Source organism: Manis pentadactyla, chromosome 15 (genome assembly GCF_030020395.1).
Source record: "Manis pentadactyla isolate mManPen7 chromosome 15, mManPen7.hap1, whole genome shotgun sequence".
NCBI classification, from domain to species: Eukaryota; Metazoa; Chordata; class Mammalia; order Pholidota; family Manidae; genus Manis; species Manis pentadactyla.
The window spans coordinates 33,019,427-33,045,139 of record NC_080033.1 but is presented as its reverse complement, the minus strand read 5'-3'; the positions used below and the strand labels follow the sequence as shown (position 1 = coordinate 33,045,139).

General features: G+C 41.9%; 1 protein-coding gene across 4 annotated transcripts in view; it reads left to right on the top strand.

The window, feature by feature from the left end:
- C15H16orf87 (chromosome 15 C16orf87 homolog) overlaps positions 1-25,713 on the top strand; it is a 153,559-nt gene that overhangs the window by 112,492 nt on the left and 15,354 nt on the right. The gene's annotated exons all lie outside the window — the stretch shown is intronic.

Sequence of the window (25,713 nt, the reverse complement as noted above, 5' to 3'; positions counted from 1 at the left end):
GAGACAGAAGGAAGTAGAATCACCAGGGTTCAGGATCCAAACCATCCCAGGGGCAAGGCTGGGTAAATGGTGGCTCTACACTGGATGGCTGTCCCATTCAATGGAGGGCAGATGGTCTCATTACTGGAAATCACCAGGGTCCTGGAGCAGGCCTGTGGAGGGACCCAGCCTACCCCAAGGGAGTCATTTCGTATGATACTTTGGACTGCAGGAGAGTCAGAGGGTAAAGGAATGACAGGACGGTGAGGGGGGTGGGCGACAATAAGCATTGTGTAGGCTGTGTAGGAGGCATCCAATTCCCGGTAATGAGAACCGCTGAGACCCAAGTGGGACCAGATCTCAAACAGCCAGCAGTCTTTGGCTAGACTGGGGTTTGTGGAATTAAGTAGAGAGTGGGTTTTATTGAGGACTGAGAGAAGCCCTGGGTCTGCCTGATAAGGGCCTCGAGGTTTGGGAAGGTGGGGTCTTACTACTATTGGCCTACTTAAATTGTTGGATTAGTTTTTCTGTGACCCACTGAGTATTTTGTTTTTCTGCATAGTCTTATGCACCTCCACCATCCGACCTCTCTGTCAGTGGCTGGAGGTTCCAGCAGATATGTTGTCCTTATCTCTCAGGACAGACATATCCAGCATGATTACCCAGGTTTCACCTTGTCCAGTATTGTTGTGCGGAAGATGAGAGACAGACCGAGGCTTATTCGTAGCAGGCAGCCTGGACGAAGGAATGGAAAGATGAGCATTGGGCGGGACAAGGGGGATTCCTTGGGGATTTGGTTGAGGGTCTCGTACCCAGCAAATGGTCTTGCCAACTCCTCCTGGGGAGCCAGTTTGGAAATCTCTTAACATTATAGCAGCCCAGTACAATTGGTCTCCCTGCTGACAAGGTACTTTTTGAAAGTAGCATGTCTTGGGACCAATTAGTGTAGTTAGAGCATACCTGATATAACGCACTGATTACAGTCCCAGTTTGCCAGAGCCAGATGGGTTGTTGTGGCCAGCACCAGTGCGAGTAAGGCACAAACGGAGGGGCCCTGTCTCTCTAGACCTCCTCCTGTCATAACTGGGCGCTCTTTTGAGCCTGGAGCTGTGGTACCACAGGGAGTGTCCCAATGGCTTGGTTGCTGTGGGAGTGGTAAGGATCACGATGTATGGTCCCGCCCACCATGGTTGGAGTGACCGAGGTTGGAGTTCTTTAAGAAGGACTTCATCTCCCGGCTGTAGAACCTCCGAGATTCCTGGATCCGAGGGGGAGGTGGGTTGAGGTGGGAACTGGTCTGTGTGTTCCCTGAGGAGATGTCTTAGGAGTGAGAAGTAAGGTACGTAGGAGGCTAGAGGGGGTGGAGTTGTAGGCAGGCCTGTGTTTAGAAGGAAGGGTCTACCATACATTAACTGAAAGGCACTTAGTCCGGTGGGTCCCCTAGGGGCTGCTCACAATCGGGTGAGAGCAACTGGGAGTAGGTCTGGCCAGGAGGTCTTTACCTCTAAGGAGAGTTTGGTAAGTTGACCTTTGAGAAGGCCACTGGCCCTTTGTACCTTACCCGAGGTTTGACGGTAATAGGGTATGTGTAGTTTCCAGGAGATATTTAGAGTCAGCCACCAGTTGTGTGACCTTTGAGATGAAAGCTGGTCCGTTGTCTGACTGGAGTGACCTTGGGAGGCCAAAATGAGGGATGATGTGTTCTGCAAACATCTTTGCCACCACCGACGCAGTCTCTTGGCAGGTAGGAAAGGCCTCGATCCAACCTAAAAATGTATCAACTATGACCAGTAAATATCTGAGCTTTTTTAATATATTCATATTATAATCATTAATCTACAATTACATGAAGAACATTATGATTACTAGACTCTCCCCTTCACCAAGTCCCCCCCCGACAAACCCCATTATAGTCACTGTCCATAAGCATAGTAAGATGCTGTAGACTCACTACTTGTCTTCTTTGTGTTGCACATCTCTCCCTATGCTCCCCCCCACATTATACATGCTAATCGTAAGGCCCCCTTTCTTTTTCCCTGCCCTTATCCCTCCCTTCCCACCCCTCCCTCCCAGTCCCTTTCCCTTTGGTAACCGTTAGTCCATTCTTGGGTTCTGTGATTCTGCTGCTGTTTAGTACCTTCCATTTTTCTTGGTTCTTATACTCCACATGTGAGTGAAATCATTTGGTACTTGTCTTTCTCCGCCTGGCTTATTTCACTGAGCGTAATACCCTCTAGCTCCATCCATGTTGTTGCAAATGGTAGGATTTGTTTTCTTCTTATGGCTGAATAATATTCCGTTGTGTATATGTATCACATCTTCTTTATCCATTCATCTGCTGATGGACATTTAGGTTGCTTCCATTTCTTGGCTATTGTAAATAGTGCTGCGATAAACATAGGGGTGCACCTGTCTTTTTCAACTGGAGTGCTGCATTCTTAGGGTAAATTCCTAGAAGTGGAATTCCTGAGTCAAATGGTATTTCTATTTTGAGCTTTCTGAGGAACCTCCATACTGCTTTCCACAATGGTTGAACTAATTTGCATTCCCACCAGCAGTGAGGGAAGATTCCCCTTTCTCCACAACCTCGCCAACATTTGTTGTTGTTTGTCTTTTGGATGGTGGCAATCCTTACTGGTGTGAGGTGATATCTCATTGTGGTTTTAATTTGCATTTCTCTTATGACTAGCGATGTGGAGCATCTTTTCATGTGTCTGTTGGCCATCTGAATTTCTTCTTTGAAGAACTCTGTTCAGCTCCTCTGCCCATTTTTTAATTGGATTATTTGCTTTTTGTTTTTTGAGGTGCGTGAGCTCTTTATATATTTTGAATGTCAACCCTTTATCAGATCTGTCATTTATGAATGTATTCTCCCATACTGTAGGGTACCTTTTTGTTCTATTGATGGTGTCCTTTGCTGTACAAAAGCTTTTCAGGTTGATATAGTCCCACTTGTTCATTTTTGCTTTTGTTTCCCTTGCCCGGGGAGATATGTTCAAGAAGAGGTCGCTCGTGTTTATGTCCAGGAGATTTTTGCCTATGTTTTTTTCTAAGAGTTTTATGGTTTCATGACTTACATTCAGGTCTCTGATCCATTTTGAATTTACTTTTGTGTATGGGGTAAGACAGTGATCCAGTTTCATTCTCTTACATGTAGCTGTTCAGTTTTGCCAGCACCATCTGTTGAAGAGACTGTCATTTCTCCATTGTATGTCCATGGCTCCTTTATCATATATTAATTGACCATAAATGTTTGGGTTAATATCTGGGGTCTCTATTCTGTTCCACTCGTCTGTGGCTCTGTTCTTGTGCCAGTACCAAACTGTCTTGACTACTGTGGCTTTGTAGTAGAGCTTGAAGTTGGTGTGCGAGATCCCCCCCTCCACTTTATTCTTCCTTCTCCGGATTGCTTTGGCTATTTAAGGTCTTTGGTGTTTCCATATGAATTTTTGAACTATTTGTTCTAGTTTGTTGAAGAATGTTGTTGGTAATTTGATAGCACTTGCATCAAATCTGTATATTGCTTTGGGCAGTGTGGCCATTTTGACGATATTAGTTCTTCCTAGCCAAGAGCATGGGATGAGTTTCCATTTGTTAGTGTCCTCTTTAATTTCTCTTAAGAATCTCTTATAGTTTTCAGGGTATAGGTCTTTCACTTCCTTGGTAAGGTTTATTCCTAAGTATTTTATTCTTTTTGATGCAATTGTGAATGGAATTGTTTTCTTGATTTCTCTTTCTATTAGTTCATTGTTAGTGTATAGGAAAGCCACAGATTTCTGTGTGTTAATTTTGTATCCTGCAACTTTGCTGTATTCCGATATCAGTTCTAGTAGTTTTGGAGTGGAGTCTTTAGGGTTTTTATGTACAATATCATGTCATCTGCAAATAATGACAGTTTGACTTCTTCTGTACCAATTTGTATTTCACTGTTTTGTCTAATTGCCATGGCTAGGACCTCCAGTACTATGTTGAATAACAGTGGGGAGAGTGGGCATCCCTGTCTTGTTCCCGATCTCAGAGGAAAAGTTTTCAGCTTCTCACTGTTCCGTATGATGTTGGCTGTGGGTTTATCATATATGGCCTTTATTATGTTGAGGTACCTGCCCTCTATACCCATTTTGTTGAGAGTTTTTATCATGAATGGATGTTGAATTTTGTCGAATGCTTTTTCAGCATCTATGGAGATGTTCATGTGGTTTTTGTCCTTCTTTTTGTTTATATGGTGGATGATGTTGATGGATTTTCAGATGTTGTACCATCCTTGCATCCCTGGGATGAATCCCACTTGGTCATGGTGTATGATCCTTTTGATGTATTTTTGAATTTGGTTTGCTAATATTTTGTTGAGTATTTTTGCATCTGTGTTCATCAGGGATATTGGTCTGTAATTTTCATTTTTGGTGGGGTCTTTGCCTGGTTTTGGTATTAGGGTGATGTTGGCTTCATAGAATGAGTTTGGGAGTATTCCCTCCTCTTCTATTTTATGGAAAACTTTAAGGAGAATGGGAATTATATTTTCTCTGTATGTCTGATAAAATTCCGAGTAAATCCATCTGGCCTGGGGGTTTTGTTCTTGGGTAGTTTTTTGATTACCACTTCAATTTCTTTGCTGGTAATTGGTTTGTTTATATTTTGTGTTTCTTCCTTGGTCAGTCTTGGAAGGTTGTATTTTTCTAGGAAGTTGTCCATTTCTTCTAAGTTTTCCAGCTTCTTAGCATATAGGTTTTCATAGTAGTTTCTAATAATTCTTTCTATTTCTGTTGGGTCCGTTGTGATGTTTACTTTCTCATTTCTGATTCTGTTGATGTGTGTTGTTCCTTTTTTTCTCTTAATAAGTCTGGCTAGAGGCTTATCTATTTCGTTTATTTTCTCAAAGAAGCAGCTTTGGTTTCATTGATTTTTTTCTATTGTTTTGTTCTTCTCAATTTTGTTTATTGTTTCTCTGATCTTTATTATGTCCCTGCTGCTGACTTTCGGCCTCATTTGTTCTTCTTTTTCCAATTTTCATAATTGTGACATTAGACTGTTCATTTGGGTTTGTTCTTCCATCTTTAAATATGCCTGGATTGCTATATACTTTCCTCTTAAGACTGCTTTCGCTGCATCCAAGAGAAGTTGGAGCTTTGTGTTGTTGTTGTCATTTATTTCCATATATTGCTCTGTATCCATTTTAATTTGGTTGTTGATCCATTGACTATTTAGGAGGGTGTTGTTAAGCCTCCATGTTTTTGTGAGCGTTTTTTGCTTTCTTTGTACAATTTATGTCTAGTTTTATACCTTTGTGGTCTGAAAAGTTGGTTGGTAGAATTTCAATGTTTTTGAATTTACTGAGGCTCTTTTTGTGGCCTAGTTAGTATGTGGTCTATTCTGGAGAATGTTCTATGTCCTCTTGATAAGAATGTGTTTTCTGTTGCTTTTGGGTGTAGAGTTCTATAGATGTCTATTAGGTCCATCTGTTCTATTGTGTTGTTCATTGCCTCTGTGTCCTTCCTTCCTTATTTTCTGTCTGGTGGATCTGTCATTTGGAGTGAATGGTGTGTTGAAGTCTCCTAGAATGAATGCATTGCATTCTACTTCCTCCTTTAGTTCTGTTAGTATTTGTTTCATATATGCTGGTGCTCCTGTTTGGGTGCATATATATTTATAATGGTTATATCCTGTTGTTGGACTGAGCCCTTTATCATTATGTAGTGTCCTTCTTTATCTCTTGTTACTTTCTTTGTTTTGAAGTCTATTTTGTCTGATACTAGTACTGCAACACCTGCTTTTTTCTCCCTATTGTTTGCATGAAATATCTTTTTCCATCCCTTGACTTTTGTCTGTGCATGTCTTTGTGTTTAAGGTGAGTCTCTTGTAAGCAGCATATAGATGGGTCTTGTTTTTTTTCCGTTCAGTGGCTATATGTCTTTTGTTTGGTGCATTCAGTCCATTTACGTTTAGCGTGATTATCAATAGGTATGTACTTACTGCCATTTCAGGGTTTAAATTGTTGTTTACCAAAGGTTCCAGGTTACTTTCCTTACTATCTAAGAGTCTAACTTAACTCACTTAGTATGCTGTTACAAACACAATCTAAAGGTTCTTTTCTATTTCTCCTCCTTTTTATTCCTCCTTCATTCTTTTTATATTAGGTATCAAATTCTGTACTTTTTGTCTATCCCTTGATTGAGGATAGTTAATTTAATTTTGCATTTGCTTCACAATTAGCTGTTCTACTTTCTTCACTGTGGTTTTACTACCTCTGGTGACAGCTATCCAACTCTCGGAACACTTCCATCTATAGCAGACCTTCCAAAATAGACTGCAGAAATGGCTTGTGGGAGGTAAACTCTCTCAGCTTTTGCTTATCTGGAAATTGTTTAATCCCTCCTTCAAATTTAAATGATAATCTCGCCGGATAAAGTAATCTTCGTTCCAGGCCCTTCTGCTTCATGGCATTAAATACATCATGCCACTCCCTTCTGGCCTGTAAGGTTTCTGCTGAGAAGTCTGATGTTAGCCTGATGGGCTTTCCTTTGTATGTGATCTTATTTCTCTCTCTGGCTGCTTGTAGCAGTCTGTCCTTATCCTTGATCTTTCCCATTTTAATTACTATGTGTCTTGGTGTTGTCTTCCTTGGGTCCCTTGTTTTGGGAGATCTGTGGATCTCCGTGGCCTGAGAGACTATGTCCTTTCCCAGATTGGGGAAGTTTTCAACAACTACCTCCTCAAAGTCACTTTCTATCCCTGTCTCTCTCTCTTCTTCTTCTGGTATCCCTATGATGCGAATGTTGTTCCGTTTGGATTGGTCACACAGTTCTGTCAATATTCTTTCATTTTTAGAGATCCTTTTTTCTCTCTGTGCCTTAGCTTCTTTGTATTCCTCTTCTCTAGTTTCTGTTCTATTTATTGTCTCCTCCACTGTATCCAGCCTGCTTTTAATACCCTCCATTGTGCTCTTCAACGATTGGATCTCCGACCTGAATTCATTCCTGTGTTCTTGGATATCTTTTCGTACCTCCATTAGAATGTTGATGATTTTTATTTTGAACTCTCATTCAGGAAGAGTCTTGAGGTCTATATCATTTAAATCTTTCTCAGGAGTCGTATTAATAATTTTACTCTGGAGAAGTTTCCTTTGGCGTTTCATGTTTGTATATGGCGCCCTCTAGTGTCCAGAAGCTCTATTGTGGAGCTGCTCAGCCCCTTAAGCCACGTTTGGGGTCGCAGGGGAGCGGTACTGGTGCCTGGGGAGAGGAAGGAGCTGTTCCCCGCCTCCCAGCTGCTGTGCTTGTCTTCACTCCCTGAGCCAGTGGGCCGAGCACGAAGGTATAAGTTTTTTGTCCCAAAGCAGCCCAAATCCCAGTCTCCCCAGGAACTCTGCCTGTATTAACTTTCCAACCCGGTAGTCATGTGAGTCTCTTGAAAGCACCATGAAATGTAGGTTTGTGCTCCCAGCGCAGATCTCAGGAGCTAGGTATTCAACAGTTCCAAGCCTTCCACTCCCTCCTTGCTCCGTTTCTCTTCCTTCTGCCGGTGAGCTTGGGTGGGGGAAGGGCTTGGGTCCCACGAAGCCACAGCTCTGGTGCGTTACCCCGTTTGGTGAGGTCTGCTCTTTTCTCCAGGTGTGTGCAGTCTGACGCCGTCTTCTTTCCTGTTGCTCTCTCAGGATTAGTTGTACCAATTAAATTTTCTAATTGTATCCAGTTTTAGGAGGAAGCCTCTGTCTCTCCTTTCACGCTGCCATCTTTAATCCTTATCAATCAATATCTGAGCTTTTTGTGTCTAAGCATGTGGATAAAATCACTCTGCCAATCCTGTTCAGGTAGCACTCCCTGCAGCTGGTGGAGGGCCACACAATGTTTCAGGGCTCCTTGAGAAGAAACATGATGACAGGTGGTGCAAGCCATATGTACCTGGTTAATGGTCTTTCAGAGCCGAGGTGGGGCAAAGATAGGGGAGAGAAACCTATACGTAGCCTCTGGACCAAAATGGTGGAATTGGTGAACTGTAGATACGATTTCCCTGGCCTAGGCCTGGGGAAGGGCTATTCTGTCCTTAAGATGTATTCATCTCTGTTTCCCCCCATTCCACCCTGGTCTGAAAGTTGTTGTTTTTCCTCTTTGGAATAATTAGGAGTTATAGAGGGGGAGAGAAACAATACTGGGAAATAATCAGGACCTGAGGTTAGTTTTTGGGCAGTAGCATCAGCTAGAGCCTTCCTTTTAGTGACCAGGTCAGTACCTGTCTGGTGTCCCTGGCAATGAACAATAGCCACCTCCTTGGGTTCCTGTAAGGCCTGGCGTAGGTGATGAATTGTTTTACCATTTACAATTGGGGTCCCTTGGGTAGTGAGGAATCCCCTTTCCTTCCAGATCGCCGCATGGCTGTGTGCGATGAGGAAAGTATACTTGGAGTCAGTGTAAATGGTTACCCTAAGACCCGCTGCCAACTGTAAGGCTCGGGTGAGGGCTACTAATTCTGCCTTTTGGGAGATGGTCCCCATTGGCAGGGGAGCCACCTCCACTATTTCTGAGGAGGAGGGAACTACCACGTAGGCTGCCCGCCTGCACCCATTTGAATCCCTGACTGAGCTTCCATCCATGATCAGAGTTAAGTCCAGGTCAGTGAGAGGCATGTCCTGGAGACCCTCGCGCAGCAGCTGAAGGGTTTCCACCAGCTCTGTGCAGGAGTGGCTGGGCGTCGCAGACGAACCAGCGGGAGGAAGGAGGGTGGTTGGGTGTAATGATTGTGAGAACTGTAAAGTTAACTGGGGATGTTCAATAAATAGGAGGTGAAATTCCTACACTCGTCATGGGCTGAGAGAGGCCAAGGATTTGTGGCCCAGAAGGTCCTGTAAATGAGAAGAGTATACAGTTATCACCTGTAGGAGGGTTAGTTTCAGGGCTTCCTTGGCGAGGCATGCTGCCACTGCCAGGGCTCTAAGGCAGGGGTGCCACCCCTTAGCGGTGGGATCCAGCTGTTTTGACAGGAAAGCGACCGGTCGGTGTCCAGGTCCTACTGGCTGGACCAGCACCCCAGTTGCTATTCCCGTCTTATCTGTAGTATATAAGAGAAAATGTCTGTTAGAGTTAGGCAGCATAAGCACAGGTGAGGAGAGGAGGGCATTTCGCAGTTCTTCAAAAGCATGGGCCACTGCTGTAGGAGAGGTTAGTGGCCCAGAGGGCATTTCTTTTGCAGCAGCATACAGAGGCTTAGCTAATAAGGCAAAGTTAGGGACCCAGTGTCGGAAAAACCCCACCAGTCTGAGAAATAACAAGATCTCAGTTCCTGAGGTGTGGGGTAGAAGAGCTCTAATGGAGGCTGTTCAGTTCACTGTGAGTGCTCTGGAAGAAGGAGTTAGGGCCACTCCAGGGTATGTAACTTGTGGGGTGGATAACTGAGCTTTTGATGGAGAGACTCTATATCCCCGTTGAGCCAGGAAGTTTAGGGAAGCCGTGTCTTGAACAGAGGCCTCTTTTGTGAGGCTACAAAGGAGGAGATCATCGACATACTGGAGGAGAGTGCCGACTCACATGTCATGATGGTACAGATCTTCCGCCAGTCCGAAAAGGTGAGGAGTGTCCCTGAAGCCTAGAGGGAGGACCATCCAAGTTAGTTGTCTAGTTCAGCAGGTGTCTGGGTCCTCCCAGGTAAAGGCATACAATAACTGGGAATTGGGGTGTAGAGGGATGGTGAAGAATGCATCCTTAAGGTCTAAAACTGTAAAGTGGGAGGTGTCCGGGGGAACCTGAGACAAGAGAGTATAAGGGTTAGGGATGACCAGGTGAAGAGAGACTATAGCCTCGTTGATTATCCGCAGGTCTTGAACAAGCCAGTAGGCCCCCAATGGCTTCCTGACTGGATGGATGGGAGTGTTACAGGGAGAATTAGTTGGTACCAGAAGCCCTTGGGAAAGAAGACGGTTAATGATAGGTTGGATGCCTTTGCAATGGGCTTGGGAAATAGGAAATTGGGGCCTAGAAGGAAAGGAGGACGGGTCCTTGAGGTGGATTAGGACCAGAACATGATGGCTCACCACTACAGGAGTAGAGGTGTCCCAGACCATTGGGTTAACGTTGGTTGGTGGTACAGGAGGGTCCATGGAGGCCTCAGGGCCACAACTTATACAGGGTAGGGTGATGACTGAACTCGGTTGGGGATGACTAAGCAGCAGGGAGATCGAGGCACCAAGCTTGGATAGGAGATCCCTCCCAAACAAAGGGATGGGACAGGACGGGATGACTAGAAATGAGTGGGTAAGAGGATGGCCCTCAAACGTGCAGGCTACCGGACCTGTCTCCAGAGGCTTAGAGGGGATTCCCGTGACATCCATGACTGAGACCTGGGAAGGATGTAAACGCCTGTGAAAGGAAGGTAAAACAGTAGGTAGTCCCCGTGTCCACCAAAAAGGAGACAGACTTACCTGCTACCCACAGCGTGGCCCTGGGCTCGGCAAGGGTGATAGGGGTGTTCAAGTGCAGGCACCTTCAGTTTTCAAGTTGGCCCAGTAGTTTTGGAGGGGAGTCCCTCAGGGGGTCCTGCCTCTTGTGAGACTGTCGCAGGGGGCAACCTTTCCCAGCTGGGCACTCTACCTTCCAATGACCTCTCTTACCGCAAACTGGGCAAAGTTTAGTTGGCTTATTGGTCGGGTTGGGGCATCTCTTCACCCAGTGGCCTTCCTGGCTGCACCGGAAGCAAGATCCCAGAGGCTCAGGAGCTCCGGACTGGTCTTTGGTGTGATGAGACCCCTGTTCTGCTGGTCGTAGGGACGCCGCAAAGACTTGGGTCCATGATGCTATCCTCCTCTCATATTCATCACTGATATTTAAGACTTTAAAGGCCATGGTCACCAGGTCACGGAGTGGAGTCTGGGGCCCCTCTTCTGCCTTTTTTAACTTTATGTCTTATGTCTGGGGCTGACTGGGTAATAAAATGAGTAGCCAACACTGTGGATACCAACGATGAGTTGGAGTCGAGGTGGGTATGTATGGAGAGAGCCTTGGTGAGCCGGTTAAGAAAACAGGCTGGATTCTCATCAGGTCTCTGAGTAATCTCTCTCAGCTTATCATAATTAATGGCCTTATTCATACCTGCCAGTAAATACCAGAGCATTCGGTCCCACTGAGTTCCCCCATCTTGGGTATTATAGTTCTATTGGGCATCTGTGAGAGGAACTGCCTCCATCCCAATTGGCTCAACCTGATCTGTGTTAGGTGCCTTGTTTGCACAATGTCAGGCAGCAGAGGTAACATGGTCATATTCTTCAGAGGTAAGAGTAGAGGTTAGGATAACATGTATATCATACCAGGTAAGTTCATAGGCCCAAGTTAGGTAGTCAAACTCTTTGGTATAAACTGTGGGGTTAGAGGAAAAAGAGCCCAGGCATTTCTCAATCTGGGATAAGTCTCCAAGGGAAAAAGAGGCATGAACCCAGACAACCCCTTCTGCTCCTGCAACCTCTCGGAGAGGGGCTACTAGTTGGGCTTTTGTTTGGGGTGGCCGCTGGGCCTTGGATCTGGTGACCAGAGGGCTAGACCAACTGGCCTGTAAGGGTGGCCTGGGCACATAAGATGGCAGCAGGGTGGGACCAGGAAGTGAAGGACAAGATGGTGGCGACACTGGAAGAGGAGGATACAAATGGGGAACGGTGGGTGTGGGGAGGGGTGTAGGGTCGGGAGAGAAAGGAGGCGGGTCTGTGCTGGGAGGAGTCTTGTCCATGGCTTCCGGAACCAAAGGGCAGGAGGAGCCTGTTCTGGTGGGGAAAGAGGGTGGTGAAGGTGGAAGGAGAAGGGGAGGGGGTGGCACGGACATTGGAAGAAGAGAGGAGCAGGAAGATGGTGTGGCTGAGAATAAAGGATCTAAAGATGGCGGAGACACGTTTGAGGACAAAGGACCTAAAGATGGTGGCGACGCAGGTGAGGACAAAGGACCTAAAGATGGCGGCAACGCGTGTGAGGACAAGGGACCTAAAGATGGCAGCAGCGAGAGGGGGAGGGGATCACAGGCTGAGGGAGGTGGGCAACTGAGGTCCTCCACCGGATCTGAAAAAGAGGAAGGACTGGGCAGAGTAAGAGGGTGACAATCCTTAACTGGAGATTGAGCCAGGAGAATCTGTGTCGCTGAACACTTAACATAAAGGTCAGGGTGGGAGCACAATGTCCAAAAGGCCTGGACATACGGGACTTCAGACCACTTCCCAATTTGGTGACAGAAGTTAGGTCGGTGAGGAGGCTAAAATCAAAAGTTCCCTCCGTGGGCCAGTGAGATTGATTGTCCAGAGGATAGATACTGGGGCCAAGTCTGAGAACAGAGTCAGACCAGTTTCTGTTTACGGATCTCCTTCACTATATCTAGGGTCGCCAGATGGGATATGAGACACTGCAGAGAGGCCTGAGCCTTTGATTTACAGGACTGGTTCCCCATGTCTGTTACCCGTTTCCCAGAGCCCCTAAACTGGCGAGCCCAGCATCCCAAACTCTATCAGGTTAGAAGGAGACAGGGAAGTATTGTACTCTTCCCTGTAGATCTGGGAGTACAGATGAGGACGTCTCCTCTATCTTGGGACCAGGACAGACTTAATGCCCGGAGAACCTGGATATAGCTACGATTTTGAAGTTAACCGAACCAGGTGGAGACAGGACTGGGAAAACAGACTGAGGGAAAGGAGGGACTCGCTGAATCGCCGTCCGAGGTGCTGAGAGTAGGTGGAGGTCCTGGATCGGTGAAGGAGTGGTGGGAGCTACGGGTGGCCAGCCGGAGCCCCGCTCTTTATCTACTTCCTGGGTTTCGGCAACAGATGTAAGGTAAAATCGAGCCAAAATGACCAGGCGAGGAGGCAACAAAGGAGCCAAAAGTTTAATAGGGCGCAATCCTGGGCAATGTTTGCTGGTCTGGTTAATCAGAGCCTGGAGATGTCTCACCCAACAGCGCAGGCAGTGAGTTTATAAAGAAGATAGGGAGGCGGAGAGCATAGGTCTACAGTGGCACGAGGATTGGCTAGCCTAAGGCACGTGTCATTGGCCTTTACAGTAGACAAAGGACTAGAAAGTTACTACTCCTTTTCCAGGTTGGGAGGGGGCAGCAGCTGGGGATTTTGGCATGTCATCAGGCCGGAATCTCTTGGTCTCTTTTTCCTTACTAGGCCGAGGTTGGGGGCTGAGCTCATCTGACATGCTCACCCCTCCCTCCGGTGCCCCCAGCCTTACAGTTAGTGACCCCAAGAATGCTATTTTGCATTTAATAATCATGGATATATCTTTTTCCTTTATAATTTTTAATATAAAAGCCACAAAGAAAAAGTAAACATTCTAAATAAGATACTAGTTCAAAAAAGACTTCCTCCAAAGGTATGAAAAAATATTTAAAACTGAAAAACTAGAATAGCTTATAGCTTATTAGTATTGTATATTTCTCAGTAGGTATAAACTTTGGATTAAGATCAGTCAAATAAATAATAACTTCCCCACTTTTTATTTAGGGAAGGAAAAAAGAGCTAGAAAAATTACGCTAAACTTTCTTTTCAAATTATCCTATAAGAAGCATAGGCTGATAAGAAGTAAAGAATCTATGAATGACATTCTTAAGTTTTTTATGTAAGGAGAAAAAATAGAGAAATGATTATTACCAGTACTTTTTATATACCCAAAGTGATTGGACATTAATTTAGTAGTAAGTGATCCTGAAGTCTAAATTACTTGACAATGAGGGTTTGGTTTTATTATTTCAGAAAACATTATTTTTTACATTCTAATTACTTAAAATTGCTATACATTCACATATGAAACATAGCTTTTATATAGTTTTTATTTTGCCTTTATTCTGTGCCTGTACTTCTAATCATATAGTTTATATAATGATACCCATCTATTTCTATCTATATATCTTTAAGACATTTTTTAATGGAATTCTCTGACTTCTAATTAAGGCTGACTGATTTTAGGTCTGCTGCACGGCTGTCATACTAAGATTTCTTTTTACTGAATACCAGGGGTAATTCCACTTTTTCTTCAATACTTTTTTTTTTTAAACCATGGGTTCTTATTTCTGAAACAAATTTTCCAGATCTGAAAAAATTTTTCATATGTTTTCATAAATGTGGTTCATTTCCTATCTTCCATTGTGGAGAATGCTTTTATTTTGCACTTATACTTAAATGATTTTCTTATTCATCTTTGATACTTAGTGATTTCTTTCCATCTAAACGCTCAGGTCTTCAGTTTAGGGTAATTTTTACCTATTCTTCCTCTTTTCCCATTCATTCTCTTTTCTTTTTCTTCTGGCATGTTTATTGAATGATATATCACGGACACCATCCACACAAAACTTGACTGACACTGGATTGGAGAAATGATTTAGTAGAGAAAGATGAAGTTGGCACTACAGGACTAGTAGTTTGATGATAGGACTGAGGCTCTTTGTTTCATCCTGAGAAGATGTGGCTTTCATCGTCATTGTAACAAAGTAGTTGTTGTACCTGAGGTATTCCATAAGCATTCCAAGTGGAAAAAGAGGGAAAGGGAAAAGAGACAAAGGAGAATGCCAGCCATGCTTATCCTCTTAAGAGGAAAATCTCTCTGGAAAACCTTACCCAATTTATATGTCATTGGCCAGAATTCATGGCCACTTCATCTTCAGGACAGTCTTAGAATTGTGTTATTTCTTAGCTGGGCATTTTGCCCCTCTTGAACAAAGCTGACTTCTATTCTTAATGAAGAGGGGAGAGTGAATATCGGGTAGATAATTAACAATTACGTCATAGACGAGTATTAGGTTGCTTGGATCTTCCCTTCATTTCACTTACTGTCACATATTCTTTTTGTCTTGTTGCTATTCCAGGAAATTTCATTGATTCCCCTTCCTATATCTGGAATTCTGTCTTCAGACATACCCATTATTTAGTTTGTCTCTTGCATTTTAATTTTTACCAGTTCATCTTGTTTCCTAACTTCTTTCTCTCTTTTTTTTTTTTTTGGTTGTATCTTTTATTATGGTAAAATATACATAACATGAAATTTAGTATTCTAATCATTTTAAGTATGCAGTTAAGTGGTATTAAGTACATTCTTATTCAGTACTTGACCAGTAATCACCACCATTCATCTCCAGAATTCTTTCCATCTTTCCAACTGAAACTCTACCCAAAACAGTAACTCCCCTTTCCCATCCCCGCCCTGCCCCTGGCAACCACCATCATTTCTGTGCTTGTAAAGTTGACTGCTAGTTACTTCCTGTAAGTGGAATCACACAATATGTATCCTTTTGCTCTTTTCTGGCTTATTTCATTTAGCATAATGTTGTCAAAGTTTGCCCATGTTGTAACCTGTGTCAGAATTTCCTTACTGGATAATACTCCCTCATGTATATACCACATTTTGTTTATTCATGCATTGATGGTTAATCAACACGAGTGGCTTCCACCTTTTGGCTATTGTGAATAATGCAGCTATGAACTTGGGTGAACAAATATGTGTTCAATTTCCTGCTTTCATTTCTTTTGGATATATGCCCAAAAGAAGAATTGCTTTATCATATATTTCTGTTTAATTTTCTGAGGAATTGCTATATCATTTTCCACAGAGGCTGTACCATTTTACATTACCACCAGCAATGCACAAGGGTTCCAATTTCTCCACATCCTCACCAACACTATTCTGTGCTTTTGACAATAGCCATTTAAATGGGTATGAAGTGATATCTTGTGATTTTGATTTGCATTTCCTTTATGATCAGTGATGTTGAACATCTTTCCATGTGTTTATTGGCCATTTGTCCATCTTTGATGAAATGTCTAATCAAGTACTTTGGCTAGTTTTGAATTGGGTTGTTTTTTGTTGTTGAGTTATAGATGTTCTTATTATTTTGGGTATTAACCCCTTGTAAGTGTTTGCAAATACTTTCTTCCATTCTATGAGTTGCCTTTTTACTCTGTTGATAGTATAAAACTTTTGTACACAAAAGTTTTAAATTTTGATGAACTTCAAGTTGTCTATTTTTTCCTCTCCAAGAAATCATTGTCAAATCCAGTGTCATGAAACTTTTCTCCTGTTTTTTTCTCTAAGCATTTTATAGTTTTAGCTATTATATATTTATGACTTCAGTCCATTTTGAGTTAACTTTTATATATAATATAAGGAACTAATTTCATTTTCTTGCATGTGGATATACAGTTTTCCCAGTACCACTTGTTGAAAATACTGTCCTTTCCTCCTTGAATCATCTTGGCACTATTATTGAAGATGATTTGACTATATATTCAAGAATTCACTTCTGGGCTCTTTTATGCTATTCTATATGTCATATGGCAGTAGGACTCTGGTTACTGTAGCATTCTAGTAAGTTTTGAAATAAAAACGTGTGAGACATCCAACTTCATTCTTTTTTCAAGATTGTTTTGACTGTTTGGGGTCACTTGAGATTCCTCATGAATATACAATGGAGTTGTCTACTGCAAAATAATCTTTATGATATAATCTCTCAGATGTCTCTGAAGGTATGCATTAGAATATTAAAAATTTTTTTTTGTTTCCTGAACTACCTTTGTTCTTCCTGTTTTATCTGGTTCCTTCTCTCTCACAATTGTTATTTTCCTCAGATAGCTGGTAGTCCTTAATGCCTGTTGATATTTATAAATGAAGGTCTTGGCTTATCAGAGTAGATAACTTAGGTGAATATCCTACACTGTTTTAAAAGTCTGTTTTGACAATAGCTGTCTTTTAGATGTCAATTAGGTAAGCTGGGACTGCTGTTTAATTCCATGATTGCCAAAATAAGGAAAGCTTCATTCTGGGGCAGAATGTGAAATCCCTTATTGTATTTAATTTTTATAAGGAGCTGCCATTTTTTCCTTCTTCTTTCTGTTTCAGAGGTTCAAAATTCCCTTGAATGTTGCTTGGTTTCCCAGAGCTTTACCTCGTCAGTTGCTGTGTATACATAGGCCCAACTGTTCTGCAGTGATCTTATAGTTAGATTATCACACTGTGGCCTGCTCCCTCTTATTGCACTTTTTGTCTTGTCCTGGGAATAGTATCGATGAAAGAACAGCTGTTCTTTCTATATGTTGCTCCTGGAGAAGGGGGTTCCCCGCTCCAGGGAAGTTTACTATGAATTCACTGAGACCAAGGTGGGGATTAAAGGGCTCACACCAAGTTTATTCTCACTACAATCACCTAGCTATATATATCTGGCCGCCTGTAGGTATGCAAACAGGCTCTTTTATGTATACAGTAGGTGGTATTAAGCCAGGTGAGAATCCTTGTCATAAGATTTCCATTTGTCTCTATACTATAGCAGCCATCTCTTTTATTCCTATTATGGATTATAGTTTCTTCTGTTCTGGTTTCTTCATCAGAACCTGCCAGTTTACTAGTTTGTTGAAATTCTGTAATTTCAGATTATTAATAGCACAATTTTATTGTTTCCAACACTGCAAATTACTTTTTTTCCCCTTTTTCTTTTATCCATTTTTACTCCCATTACAATGGGATTTTGAGAGTATGGTGAGCTAAATGCATGTGTTCAGTCTGATTTTATTTTCTTAGTTCTACTTAGTATGTATAGGTAATAGTCCAGGTTATGTGAATAAGACAAAGACATTCCAGCTTTCACCGAGTTTATACTTTGATGGGGAGACATATTGAGCATGTAAGTAAATAACAGATTATAGTAGTAGTAGATTATAGAAAGTAACTTGGTCTGGAACACTCACAGAGGTGACCTATAAATTGACATCTGAAGGAAGCCTTGTCTCATCAAGAGCCTTGGGAAGAGAGCTCTATGCAGAAGAATTAGGAAATGCTAGACTCAAGGAGAGAAAGAAACTTGTTTTATTAAAAGGACTGCATGTCTGGAGTACAGTGAACAAAGTGGCTAGTGATATGCAATGAGACTGGAGGCAAATGTCAGGTCTTATAGGGACCTGTAGTCTTTGGTAAGGAAAATTAACTTTATTTTTATTCTTTTTTTTTTTTAGAATATTTATTTATTTATTATTATTATTTTTTTAAATAATTATTTTTTATTGAAGGGTAGTTGACGCACAGTATTACATTACATTAGTTCCAAGTGTACAACACAGTGGTAGAACATTAATATACATAATTCTAGGTTCCAGCTATCACCCTACCAAGCTGTTACAATATCTTAACTATATTCCTTATGCTATACATTGCATCCTGGTTACTTATTTATTTTACCATTGGAAGTCTGTCCTTTTTTTTTTTTTTTTTTTTTTTTTTTGTGAGGGCATCTCTCATATTTATTGATCAAATGGCTGTTAACAACAATAAAATTCTGTATAGGGGAGTCAATGCTCAATGCACAATCATTAATCCACCCCAAGCCTAATTTTCGTCAGTCTCCAATCTTCTGAGGCATAACAAACAAGTTCTTACATGGAGAACAAATTCTTACATAATGAATAAGTTACATAGTGAACAGTACAAGGGCAGTCATCACAGAAACTTTCGGTTTTGCTCATGCATTATGAACTATAAACAGTCAGTTCAAATATGAATACTCATTTGGTTTTTATACTTGATTTATATGTGGATACCACATTTCTCTCTTTATTATTATTATTTATAATAAAATGCTGAAGTGGTAGATAGATACAAGATAAAGGTAGAAAACATAGTTTAGTGTTGTAAGAGAGCAAATGTAGATGATCAGGTGTGTGCCTGTAGACTATGTGTTAATCCAAGCTAGACAAGGGCAATAAAACATCCACGTATGCAGAAGATTTCTCTCAGAAAAGGGGGGGGTGAGGTTCTAAGCCTCACCTCTATTGATCCCCAATTTCTCACCTGATGGATGGCCCCCCTGCGACTGTGCCTGTCTTAGGTTGTTCCTCCCTTGAGGAATCTTACCCGTCTCTGGCTAACCAGTCATCTTCCGGGGCCATACAGGGAAATGTGAAGTTGGTAAGTGAGAGGGAAGCCTTATTGTTTGAAAAGGTTAGCTTTTTACTTCTTTGCATATTTATGCCCTGTGGCTTCTATGCCCAGCATTTGTCTTGAGGTATCTTTACCACTTGGAAGAATTATGATACTCGGTAAATTTGATATGAGGCACGAATTCTATTTAAGGGTTGTAATTAGGAAGGAAGAAGAAAAGCTATAGAAGTAGCAGGCGGAAGAAAACATAGGAAGATTGATTATTTCTTTGACATATCTTCTTGTAGAGTACTTCAGCATGTATAGGTTTTAAGCTACTACTTAAATTGCACACACACATTAACATAATAGGAGTATAGTTACATAACCAAAGCATATCTGTAATTACCAGCCATCTCCAGTGAAACCAAGAAAACCAGTTAGGCACCTTAGGCATTTGTGAAAACTTATCTATGATATGGTGGATATTGTCCAACTGAACTTGAACAGTCTGAGAGAAATCAGACAAATTAAAACAACCCATTCCTGGGGACTGTTCACATGCCATATGTTTTTTTAACAGTAAATAGTCTGTAGTTGTAAGACTTTGGAGCGCTACAATTTGCACTTCTCCAAATTCTTGGTTGAGTTCCAACAGTATAGATCCAGTCAAATTTGTTGTTTTACTGTATGCACAGGCCAGCTTAGATATCTCCTTCCTCATTGCAATGGCAAGTCCAGGAACTGGTGGGATGAGTGCATCTACAGCTGTAGCAGTGCGTGGATCTTTGTTGGGGTTTTTTGATGATCATCTTCTGGTGAGTCTTCCAGAGAGTGCAGATGTTGGAAGTTCTTTTTCATATCGTATCTTAGTTCATTTTCGGGGTAGCCCAATTAGGCTTTGATCCTCTGTATAAACACAAACAGACCCTTTGCCTACACTTTTATATGCCCTTTATACCCTTGTGTAGAACTCGTTGGAGGTTACCACACAGGAACTGCCCTTTTTTTTTTTTTTTTTGCTTTGTTTTTGGTATCACTAATCTACACTTACATGACGAATATTATGTTTACTAGGCTCTCCCCTATAAACCCCTTTACAGTCACTGTCCATCAGCATAGCAAAATGTTGTAGAATCACTACTTGCCTTCTCTGTGTTGTACAGCCCTCCCTTTTCTCCTACCCCCCCATGCATGTTAATCTTAATACCCCCCTACTTCTCCCCCCCTTATCCCTCCCTACCCACCCATCCTCCCCAGTCCCTTTCCCTTTGGTACCTGTTAGTCCATTCTTGAGTTCTGTGATTCTGGTGCTGTTTTGTTCCTTCAGTTTTTCCTTTGTTCTTATATTCCACAGATAAGTGAAATCATTTGGTATTTCTCTTTCTCCGCTTGGCTTGTTTCACTGAGCATAATACCCTCCAGCTCCATCCATGTTGCTGCAAATGATTGGATTTGCCCTTTTCTTATGGCTGAGTAGTATTCCATTGTGTATATGTACCACATCTTCTTTATCCATTCATCTATTGATGGACATTTAGGTTGCTTCCAAATCTTGGCTATTGTAAATAGTGCTGCAATAAACATAGGGGTGCATCTGTCTTTCTCAAACTTGATTGCTGCGTTCTTAGGGTAAATTCCTAGGAGTGGAATTCCTGGGTCAAATGTTTTGAGCATTTTGATGTACCTCCATACTGCTTTCCACAATGGTTGAACTAACTTACATTCCCACCAGCAGTGTAGGAGGGTTCCCCTTTCTCCACAGCCTCGCCAACATTTGCTGTTGTTTGTCTTTTGGATGGCAGCCATCCTTACTGGTGTGAGGTGATACCTCATTGTAGTTTTAATTTGCATTTCTCTGATAATTAGTGATGAGCATCTTTTCATGTGTCTGTTGGCCATCTGTATTTCTTTTTTGGAGAACTGTCTGTTCAGTTCCTCTGCCCTTTTTGAAATTGGGTTATTTGTTTTTTGTTTGTTGAGGCGTGTGAGCTCCTTATATATTCTGGACGTCAAGCCTTTATCGGATGTGTCATTTTCAAATATATTCTCCCATACTGTAGGGATCCTTCTTGTTCTATTGATGGTGTTTTTTGCTGTACAGAAGCTTTTCAGCTTAATATAATCCCACTTACTCATTTTTGCTGTTGTTTTCCTTGCCCGGGGAGATATGTTCAAGAAGAGGTCACTCATGTTTATGTCTAAGAGGTTTTTGCCTATGTTTTCTTCCAAGAGTTTAATGGTTTCATGGCTTACATTCAGGTCTTTGATCCATTTTGAGTTTACTTTTGTATATGGGGTTAGACAATGGTCCAGTTTCATTCTCCTACATGTAGCTGTCCAGTTTTGCCAGCACCACCTGTTGAAGAGACTGTCATTTCGCCATTGTATGTCCATGGCTCCTTTATCAAATATTAATTGACCATATATGTCTGGGTTAATGTCTGGATTCTCTAGTCTGTTCCATTGGTCTGTGGCTCTGCTCTTGTGCCAGTACCAAATTGTCTTGATTACTATGGCTTTATAGTAGAGCTTGAAGTTGGGGAGTGAGATCCCCCCTACTTTATTCTTCTTTCTCAGGATTGCTTTGGCTATTCGGGGTCTTTGGTGTTTCCATATGAATTTTTGAATTATTTGTTCCAGTTCATTGAAGAATGTTGCTGGTAGTTTCATAGGGATTGCATCAAATCTGTATATTGCTTTGGGCAGGATGGCCATTTTGACGATATTAATTCTTCCTAGCCACGAGCATGGGATGAGTTTCCATCTGTTAGTGTCCCCTTTAATTTCTCTTAAGAGTGACTTGTAATTTTCAGAGTATAAGTCTTTCACTTCTTTGGTTAGGTTTATTCCTAGGTATTTTGTTTTTTTTTGATGCAATTGTGAATGGAGTTGTTTTCCTGATTTCTCTTTCTGTTGATTCATTGTTAGTATATAGGAAAGCCACAAATTTCTGTGTGTTGATTTTGTATCCTGCAACTTCGCTGTATTCCGATATCAGTTCTAGTAGTTTTGGGGTGGAGTCTTTAGGGTTTTTTTATGTACAGTATCATGTCATCTGCAAATAGTGACAGTTTAACTTCTTCTTTACCAATCTGGATTCCTTGTATTTCTTTATTTTGTCTGATTGCCGTGGCTAGGACCTCCAGTACTATGTTAAATAACAGTGGAGAGAGTGGGTATCCCTGTCTAGTTCCCAATCTCAGAGGAAATGCTTTCAGCTTCTCGCTGCTCTATATAATGTTGGCTGTGGGTTTATCATAGATGGCCTTTATTATGTTGAGGTACTTGCCCTCTATTCCCATTTTGCTGAGAGTTTTTAACATGAATGGATGTTGAACTTTGTCAAATGCTTTTTCAGCATCTATGGAGATGATCATGTGGTTTTTGTCCTTCTTTTTGTTGATGTGGTGGATGATGTTGATGGACTTTCGAATGTTGTACCATCCTTGCATCCCTGGAATGAATCCCACTTGGTCATGGTGTATGATCCTTTTGATGTATTTTTGAATTCGGTTTGCTAATATTTTGTTGAGTATTTTTGCATCTACGTTCATCAGGGATATTGGTCTGTAGGTTTCTTTTTTGGTGGGGTCTTTGCCTGGTTTTGGTATTAGGGTGATGTTAGCTTCATAGAATGAGTTTGGGAGTATCCCCTCCTCCTCTATTTTTTGAAAAACTCTAAGGAGAATGGGTATTATGTCTTCCCTGTATGTCTGATAAAATTCCGAGGTAAATCCATCTGGCCCGGGGGTTTTGTTCTTTGGTAGTTTTTTGATTACCGCTTCAATTTCGTTGCTGGTAATTGGTCTGTTTAGATTTTCTGTTTCTTCCTGGGTCAATCTTGGAAGGTTATATTTTTCTAGGAAGTTGTCCATTTCTCCTAGGTTTCCCAGCTTGTTAGCATATAGGTTTTCATAGTATTCTCCAATAATTCTTTGCATTTCCATGGGGTCCGTTGTGATTTTTTGTTTCTCGTTTCTGATACTGTTGATTTGTGTTAACTCTCTTTTCCTCTTAATAAGTCTGGCTAGAGGCTTATCTATTTTGTTTATTTTCTCGAAGAACCAGCTCTTGGTTTCATTGATTTTTGCTATTGTTTTATTCTTCTCAATTTTATTTATTTCTTCTCTGATCTTTATTATGTCCCTCCTTCTGCTGACCTTAGGCCTCATCTGTTCTTCTTTTTCCAATTTCTATAATTGTGACATTAGACCATTCATTTGGGATTGCTCTTCCTTTTTTAAATATGCTTGGATTGCTATATACTTTCCTCTTAAGACTGCTTTTGCTGCGTCCCACAGAAGTTGGGGCTTAGTGTTGTTGTTGTCATTTGTTTCCATATATTGCTGGATCTCCATTTTGATTTGTTCATTGATCCATTGATTATTTAGGAGCGTGTTGTTAAGTCTCCATGTGTTTGTGAGCCTCTTTGCTTTCTTTGTACAGTTTATTTCTAGTTTTATGCCTTTGTGGTCTGAAAAGTTGGTTGGTAGGATTTCAATCTTTTGGAATTTTCTGAGGCTCTTTTTGTGGCCTAGTATGTGGTCTATTCTGGAGAATGTTCCATGTGCACTTGAGAAGAATGTATATCCCGCTGCTTTTGGATGTAGAGCTCTATAGATGTCTATTAGGTCCATCTGCTCTACTGTGTTGTTCAGTGCTTCTGTGTCCTTACTTATTTTCTGCCCGGTGGATCTATCCTTTGGGGTGAGTGGTGTGTTGAAGTCTCCTAGAATGAATGCATTGCAGTCTATATCCCCCTTTATTTCTGTTAGTATTTGTTTCACATATGCTGGTGCTCCTGTGTTGGGTGCATATATATTTAGAATGGTTATATCCTCGTTTGACTGAGCCCTTTATCATTATGTAGTGTCCTTCTTTATCTCTTGTTACTTTCTTTGTTTTGAAGTCTATTTTGTCTGATATTAGTACTGCAACCCCTGCTTTCTTCTCACTGTTGTTTGCTTGAAATATGTTTTTCCATCCCTTGACTTTTAGTCTGTACATGTCTTTGGGTTTGAGGTGAGTTTCTTGTAAGCAGCATATACATGGGTCTTGCTTTTTTATCCATTCTGTTACTCTGTGTCTTTTGATTGGTGCATTCAACCCATTAACATTTAGGGTGACTATTGAAAGATATGTACTTATTGCCATTGCAGGCTTTAAGTTCGTGGTTACCAAAGGTTCAAGGTTAGCCTCTTTAGTATCTTACTTCCCAACTTAGCTCGCTTATTGAGCTGTTATATACACTATCTGGAGATTCTTTTCTTCTCTCCCTTCTTGTTCCTCCTCCTCGATTCTTCATATGTTGGGTGTTTTGTGCTGTGCTCCTTCTAGGAGTGCTGCCATCTAGAGCAGTCCCTGTAAGATGTTCTGTAGAGGTGGTTTTTGGAAAGCAAATTCCCTCAGCTTTTGTTTGTCTGGGAATTGTTTAATCCCACCGTCATATTTGAATGATAGTCGTTCTGGATACAGTATCCTTGGTTCAAGGCCCTTCTGTTTCATTGCATTAAATATATCATGCCATTCTCTTCTGGCCTGTAGGGTTTCTGTTGAGAAATCTGATGTTACCCTAATGGGTTTCCCTTTATAGGTGACCTTTTTCTCTCTAGCTGCCTTTAACACTCTTTCCTTGTCCTTGATCTTTGCCATTTTAATTATTATGTGTCTTGGTGTTGTCCTTCTTGGATCCTTTCTGTTGGGGGTTCTGTGTATTTCCGTGGTCTGTTCGATTATTTCCTCCCCCAGTTTGAGGAAGTTTTCAGCAATTATTTCTTCTAAGATACTTTCCATCTCTTTTCCTCTCTCTTCTTCTTCTGGGACCCCTATAATACGGATATTGTTACTTTTGGATTGGTCACACAGTTCTCTTAATATTGTTTCATTCCTGGAGATCCTTTTGTCTCTCTCTATGTCAGCTTCTATGCGTTCCTGTTCTCTGATTTCAATTCCATCAATGGCCTCTTGCATTCTATCCATTCTGCTTATAAACCCTTCCAGAGTTTGTTTCATTTCTGCGATCTCCTTTCTGGCATCTGTGATCTCCCTCCGGACTTCATCCCATTTCTCTTGCGTATTTCTCTGCATCTCTGTCAGCATGTTTATGATTCTTATTTTGAATTCTTTTTCAGGAAGACTGGTTAGGTCTGTCTCCTTGTCTGGTGTTGTCTCTGTGATCTTTGTCTGCCTGTAGCTTTGCCTTTTCATGGTGATAGGAATAGTTTGCAGAGCTGGGACGAGTGACGGCTGGAAGGACTTCCTTTCTTGTTGGTTTGTGGCCCTCCTCTCCTGGGAGAACAGCGACCTCTAGTGGCTTGTGCTGCGCAGCTGCGCGCAGACAGGGTTTCTGCTTCCTGCCCGGCTGCTATGGAGTTAATCTCCGCTGTTGCTGTGGGTGTTGCCTGGCTCGGGCAGCTACTCCAAAATGGTGGAGTCGCGTTGGAGCAGGAGCTGCTGGGAGGCTATTTATCTCCGTAAGGGGCCTCCCTGCTCCCTGCAGCCTAGGGTTTAGGGTGCCCAGAGATCCCGGATTCCCTACCTCTGGATTAAGTGTCCCGCCCTGTCCCTTTAAGACTTCCAAAAAGCACCCGCCAAAACAAAACAACAACTGCAAAGAAAAAAAGAAAAACAAAATTTTAAATTAAAAAAAAAAAAAGGGTGGCCGCTCTTTTTTCTTTATTCTCTGGCGCCAGCCTCAGGCATCTGCTCACCGGTCTTGCTGCCCTGTTTCCCTAGTATTGGGGTCCCTATCCCTTTAAGACTTCCAAAAAGCGCTCGCCAAAACAAAACAGCAAAAAAGCAAAAAAAAAAATGGTCGCGCGCGTTTCTTATGTCCTCTGTCGCCCAGCCTCCAGTGCCTGCTCACTGTTCTTGCTGCCCT